Raw genomic sequence first — 6,393 nt, 5'->3', positions numbered from 1 at the left:
TCGCCGGGGCGGGGGCGGGCGGGCGGGCGGCGCGGCTGCGGAGCCCCCGGCAGCGGCTGCAGCGCTCGCCGCCCGCCGGCCCCCGGCCCCGCCGCAGCGCAGCGCCCGGCACGGCGGAGGGGGGCGGGCAGAGCCGCGGTGGGAGGGTCGCGGCGGAGGCGGGGGGTGGGATGGGGAGGGAAATGGGTTGGGGATGGGGATGGGGAGGGGAGATGGGGATGGAGAGGGAGGTGGGACGGGGATGGGGATGGGGATGGGATGGGATGGGGAGGGAGGGGAAGATGGGATGGGGAGGGGATGGGATGGGATGGGATGGGATGGGATGGGATGGGATGGGATGGGATGGGATGGGGAGGGAGGGGAAGATGGGATGGGGATGGAATGAGGAAGGAGATGGGTTGGGGATTGGAATGGAGATGGGATGGGGATGGAGATGGGAGAGGGAGATGGGAGATGGTATGGGGAGACAGGATGAGTGTGGGCTGGGGATGGCGATAGGGATGGGAGAGGGAGATGGGATAGGGATGGGATGGGATGGGATGGGATGGGATGGGATGGGATGGGATGGGATGGGGAGGGAGGGGAAGATGGGATGAGGAAGGAGATGGAATGGGGATGGAGATGGGAGAGGGAGATGGGAGGGGGAGACAGATGGGATGAGTGTGGGATGAGGATGGGGATGGGAGAGGGAGATCGGATGGGGATTGGGATGGGATGGGATGGGATTGGGAGAGAGGGGAAGATGGGATGGGAGTGGGATGAGGAAGGAGATGAGATGGAGATTGGGATGGGGCGGGATGGCAATAGGATGGCAATGGGAGCGGGAGATGGGAGATGGCATGAGGATGGGATGGGGATGGGATGAGGAAGGAGATGGGATGGGGATTGGGATGGAGATGGGGATGGGATGGAGGTGGGATGGGGGTGGAGACTGAGATTAGAGTTGTGGATTGGAATTGTGGATGCCTCCTCCCTAGAAGTGTGCAAGCGCAGGTTAAATGAGACCTTGAGCAGCCTGGTCTGTTGGGAGGTGTCCCTGCTCATGGCAGGGTGGTTGGAACTAGATGATCTTTAAGGTCCCTTCCAACCCAAACCATTCTATGATTCTGTGATGGAGATGGAGATGGAGATGGAGATGGGTGTGTTTGGCAGGACTCACACCCACTGGGCAGCAGATGACCTTGAGACAGCATCAGGAAGACAGGCAGAGAACCTGGAGCCACCAACCCTCAGGAGCCCCACCAGGAACAGAGCTGCCATTTGGGCACTGCTGGGGAGATGTCCTACTTCCAGCCCTGCCAAGGGGCTGTCAGGTGGGCTTCAGCCCTGGCTGGGCTGCTGATGTGGAGGAGAGAGAACCTACGGGTTTTCCTCCCCAGGATACAATGAGAGAGCTCAGAGGACCAGCATTGCTTTGTGTGAGTCCCAGCTGGTCTGGGGAATTACACTGTTGCCGGCACTCAGGGAAAAATGTTAGCCTGGGCAGCGTCTTCACTGCTATGATCTCTACCAGGCCCAGGGATGCTCAGCTAGCTATCAGAGAGCTGACTGTAGCATATTTCACCCATAGACCTAACCTGCTTGGTTGCAGGCTTGAGTGAGAAAATCTCTTCAGGCCCTGCATGTAACCTCACAGTAGCATCCTCAGGGGATGCACAGACAGAGCTCAGGAAGGGTCCAGACTCATCCAGATCCAGATGTTGCAAGCAGAGCCCAGCTGCCTTGGCAGTCTTGGAAAAGGTGTCCCTGGCAGGTGCTTCCCCAGATATAAATTCGGGGAAAAACACAAGATACAGAATTTGCTGGAAATTAATTCACTTTTTCTGAGCTAAGAGGCTTAGCCTTGGGGTTGGGATGAGTGGTTTGCTCTTGTCCACCCTGTTGCTTTGGATGGGGAAGGAATGATCCATAGGCCTCGTGGTCTCACTCAAAGAGATGCATCCCAGGGGAATTGCTAGTCACTGCTTCCTATAAGAATAGGTGTGGCAGCTGGAGGTGCAGATGAAGAAGCTCATCTTCAAGAGGCTGGGGATGTGTTTCCTCTCGCCTTTCCTCTGTTTCCATGGGAACAGCAGCAAGCAGGAGCAGCCTGCTCTGAATTTCTCTGCCTACCACTCAGGCACCACCTGCCCAATCCTCTAGGCAGACTTTGAGTCTCAGAGGTTTCAGACCCATCCTCACATGAGGGATCCCATACCTCCAAGGAGAGCTCACTGGTGTGTGTTTGTACCACAGCAGAGCAAGGCAAAGAGGCACAAGACGAGAGCTGCCAGGATTTCTGTAGCAGCACTTTATGCTGTTGCATTCACATTAATAGACAGTTGTAAATAATTTGCATACGTATGTGCATTTCTGCTTTTTATTGTGGTAGGGACTCGGGGATGATATGACTTCAGATAGACCAAAAGGCACCTGTGGAATGATCACCCTCCAGGAATAGCTCTGTTTTTCTCCCTGAGATTTGGAAAACAAAGAGAAAAGCAAAAGGGTAGAGGGGGAAAAAACATGATATGAGTTTATATCTTTGCATTCGACAGCCTATGGTGGGTTTCCTCCAAGGAATATGTCCATTCACTTTTAAATTTGTCTTAACTTTGGACTTGTAGATTCTGTGGCAAGGAGTTCCACAGCACACCCACAGACTCAAGGAGCAACTTCCTTCGCTGTGCCCATTTTCAGCTTGTGACCTACTAGGACTAAACCTTGGGAAGCAGACTGCTTCCGCCTCTATGGAGCCACCCACAAGGAGCCCTGAAATTTATTTTCTACTGGTGGATTGACTAGACGTGAGGAGGAAATTCTTTACAATGAGAATAGTGAGGCACTGGCACAGGTTGCCTAGGGAAGTTGTGGATGCCCATTCCCTGGAAGCATTCAAGACCAGGATGGGGCCTTGGGCAGCCTGATCTAGTGGGAGGTGTCCCTGCCCATGGCTGGAGGTTTGGAATTAGATGATCTTTAAAGTCTCTTCCAACCCAAACCATTCTGTGATTCAAAGATTCTATGACTCAGTAGCTAGATGAGCCACAAATAGGGGGTCTGTATCAAGCATCCTTGATAATCATTCTGGTAGCATGTTTTCTGTGTCTTGGAGACAACACTGCCAAGCACATGACCAGCTACACTGTTTTTGAGCTGAGGTGTCTCAAAGAAGTCCTGTGCCCTGCTCCATCTGAACTGAAGTTGTACAAGTTCTCAACCATTATCTGTGGGAAACAGGTACGTGGCAGTTTTTGACCCTTGCTTAGGAACCCAAGGGCATGGCTGACAGTGTGTAACAAACAGCACAGCACTCCCCCAAGAATGTGAGAAATAAGAGTATAGGATGCATAAGCCATTTAGAAACTGAAGCAAGAAGGCCAGTGTTCAAGATTGTGTTCCATGTCACAATTGCAGGGAGAACACAGGAGTCCTAATCATAACCATTAACCATTAACCTAAAGAACTCAGCTCCTCTTTCTCTTGAGGAAGATAGACAAAAACATCTTTGCCTTAATATCTGAGATTTCCCCCCAGTTATTCTTGTAGGTTTGGGGATGCTCTGCTGTTAGATCATGTTAGAGAGTAGGACATTTCCGCTAGAGGGGCGGTTCTGATGTGACCAAATGGCTGAAAAAGAAGGTAGGAAGGCTTTTAAGAAGATATGGCAGCTGAAGTAGAGGCAGTGCTTTTACTGGGATATCACAAATTCACAGGATCACAGAACGCTTCAGGTTAGAGAGGACCTTTAAGTCATCAAGTCCAACCCTTAACCTAGGCTTATTCTCCAGATACCCTCTATCTGCCCCTCTGGAGAGACATTTGTATCTGTTCCAAGCAGATGTAAAGTGATAGCTCATATTAATGGTATTCTCCATTCATATTCCATAATGTGTCAAGCCAGAAAAGGTCTCACACTTCTGTCTCTGGTAGTTACAGAAAATAGCCTTTTAGATCCTGGTTGAACATGTTTTTAATTGTTACGCATGCACTAAATATGCGTTTAATTTCTAAAAATATTTTGATAGATTTTAATCCAGGTGACTACCACTACCTGTCCTCGGGCTGGTATTTGTAGCCTAGCTGGCTAAACTGGATTTTACAGTAAATTTCTGTAGCATCATGTATTACATTGGGTTTCGCTTTATTTTGTCCAGTAGGCCAAGTGTGATCAAATTTTAGTCTTTTGATTTGAAGCAATCAATGATTCCTAGCAATCTGCTGCTTTTTTCTCTCTTAAGCAGATATGTAGCAGAGAATCCCCTTGTGTTAGGATGCAGGATTTTCTGAGCTTGGATACTAATGCCTATTACATTTAGAAATTTCAAGGATATTTAATGCTGCCTGCCTGAGCCTTCCAGAATGTGTTGCTCCAATTAAATTACTCCTTATTAATGCAACAAGGGGAGCGTGGGTGAAGGAACGTGCCTCTTGCTCCGGTTAAACAACACACATTTGCCATTGCTACTCAGCAGTGTTGACTGTGCAGGTGCCATTTACCTTTGCAATCATTGTCCTCAAGGAAATCTGTGCCATTAGTTGCGTTTTCCATAGCTACATTCAGACTTCATGCCTGCTGGAAGGACATCCAGGTGTGCCCTTTTTTTTATTGTGGGAAGGAAACCCGTAGGGGTCAGTAATTTGTGACTGGAGAACTAGTTTCTATTCAGCATTACTAGACAATGGTCCACATCTCCACGGGCAAGATGCCAGCGTTCCAGAAACATGCAAAGTCTGAAACCTCATGAAGCAGTTGGGCTTGTCGCCTCTGCTCTAGGGTGTATTTCACAGATGGGAATTGCTACCATTGGCAACTCTTTGATCCCTGCTCTGATCCCTCCCTTTCCAACAGGCTGCCTGAGTGCAATTTGCTTATTTTCCATCCAGCCCCACGAGAGCCTATTTCTTCATTACCACAAATATTTGTGAGGCTCCACAGTGGTTTCTGGCTTGGGTTAAATCACTTTTCTCTCTGCAGCAACTCAGCATGGTACCCAGGGCCCTCCCTCACATCCCCCTCTAGAAATGAAAAGCTGATTCAGAGCTTCCCAGATGCTTTTTGACAGTCCTCAGGATATCTTGCCTGATATTACTCTGAGCAGCACTGACCTCCTCAAGTGCCTGGAAACTGAGCCAAATCCTCCACTAGCAAAAGCTTTGTTCTGCCTGCATTTTTTTGGCCCATTATCCCCAGTAAGGAATAAACCATAGAGACTAAAGGCTCAGAGAATTTAGCCTATCCCTAGTTACTGTCCTGGGAGTCATTTCCCTAAAAGCAGAAAATAGGTTTCTGTTGCAATTTGCCTTCCTCACATTGAGTGGTTGCAGCTGACGCATTCTGGTCTGGGGAAGCACCCCCTCATCACCCAACTCCCCCCACAGACCGGGGCAGACAGGAGAGACAAAGCCATTCTGGGGAAGAGGCTAAAAGCCCACCTCACAACCCTTCTGCCTGTCTGCATTACTTAGGGGCCATCACATGGGCCAGAGCTAGCAATGGGGACAATGTCCCGGGGAATGGCTGCAATCCCACCTTCAGTGTGCCAGGAGCAGCTGTTACCTGGGCAACACAGGCTAATTAATCACTTATTCATGGCACCTGGGCTCCTCCATCCCAAGGGATGGCCACCTGTCCTCTGCATGCCCTGCGCTCCTGCTCAGCACCTGAATATTTCTAACAGCTTGCTCACCCCCCACCTCATCTCTCTCTCCTAAGCACTGCCTGGACTCCTCACTTGCTTACAGGAGCGTGGCTCCACCAGGTCTGTTCCCAAATCACTCTGATGCAAGCGTGGAGAGACAAAAGCTCTAATTCAGTCTGACAGTTGGGAGGTTCAACTCTCCTGAGAGCAGAGTTCAGCCTGCACGAGTAATAGCTCTGGCAGCACTGCACAGCTTGGTAGGGACCAGAAGAGTAGCCATTCAGAGCACCGTTAAGAGGCAAGGACTGGGCTAGTGAGCAGTTGCTAGTGAGCAGTGAAGGGCTGGAATGAAGCATGAAGAACTCAAGCAGAAGCAACTAAAAAATGGAAGTTAGTGAATCCTCCTTTCGAACAGTCATCAGGTCCAGTGTGGTGATGCTGAAGCCTGGGGTGGAGCATTGGCAGCACCCATCCTGCACTCTCCGGCAAGGTGAGTTGAGGGATCGTAGGGCGAGTTGAAGTTTTTGTTTTGTCTCAGATAGACTGTGCTGGATGAACTGTGCTTTGAGGGTCATGAATAAATGATAGCCCAGCAATGGAGTACTGTCTGCCACAGCTATTCTACAGGGAGGGAGGAGCGCTCTTAGTTAAAGCAGTGTGACTGGACAGAGGTTATCAGAGCCACCCTCTGGAAGTGAGTGTGTCTCTCCACTAGCTATAAAGGGAGCCCCAGGTGATGAGATTTCTCACCTAGGGTACAGTTTCGCTATCT

The sequence above is a fragment of the Cuculus canorus genome, chromosome 3 (assembly GCF_017976375.1).
Source record: "Cuculus canorus isolate bCucCan1 chromosome 3, bCucCan1.pri, whole genome shotgun sequence".
In the NCBI taxonomy this organism is placed as follows: domain Eukaryota; kingdom Metazoa; phylum Chordata; class Aves; order Cuculiformes; family Cuculidae; genus Cuculus; species Cuculus canorus.
Note: the sequence above shows the minus strand (reverse complement) of the source record.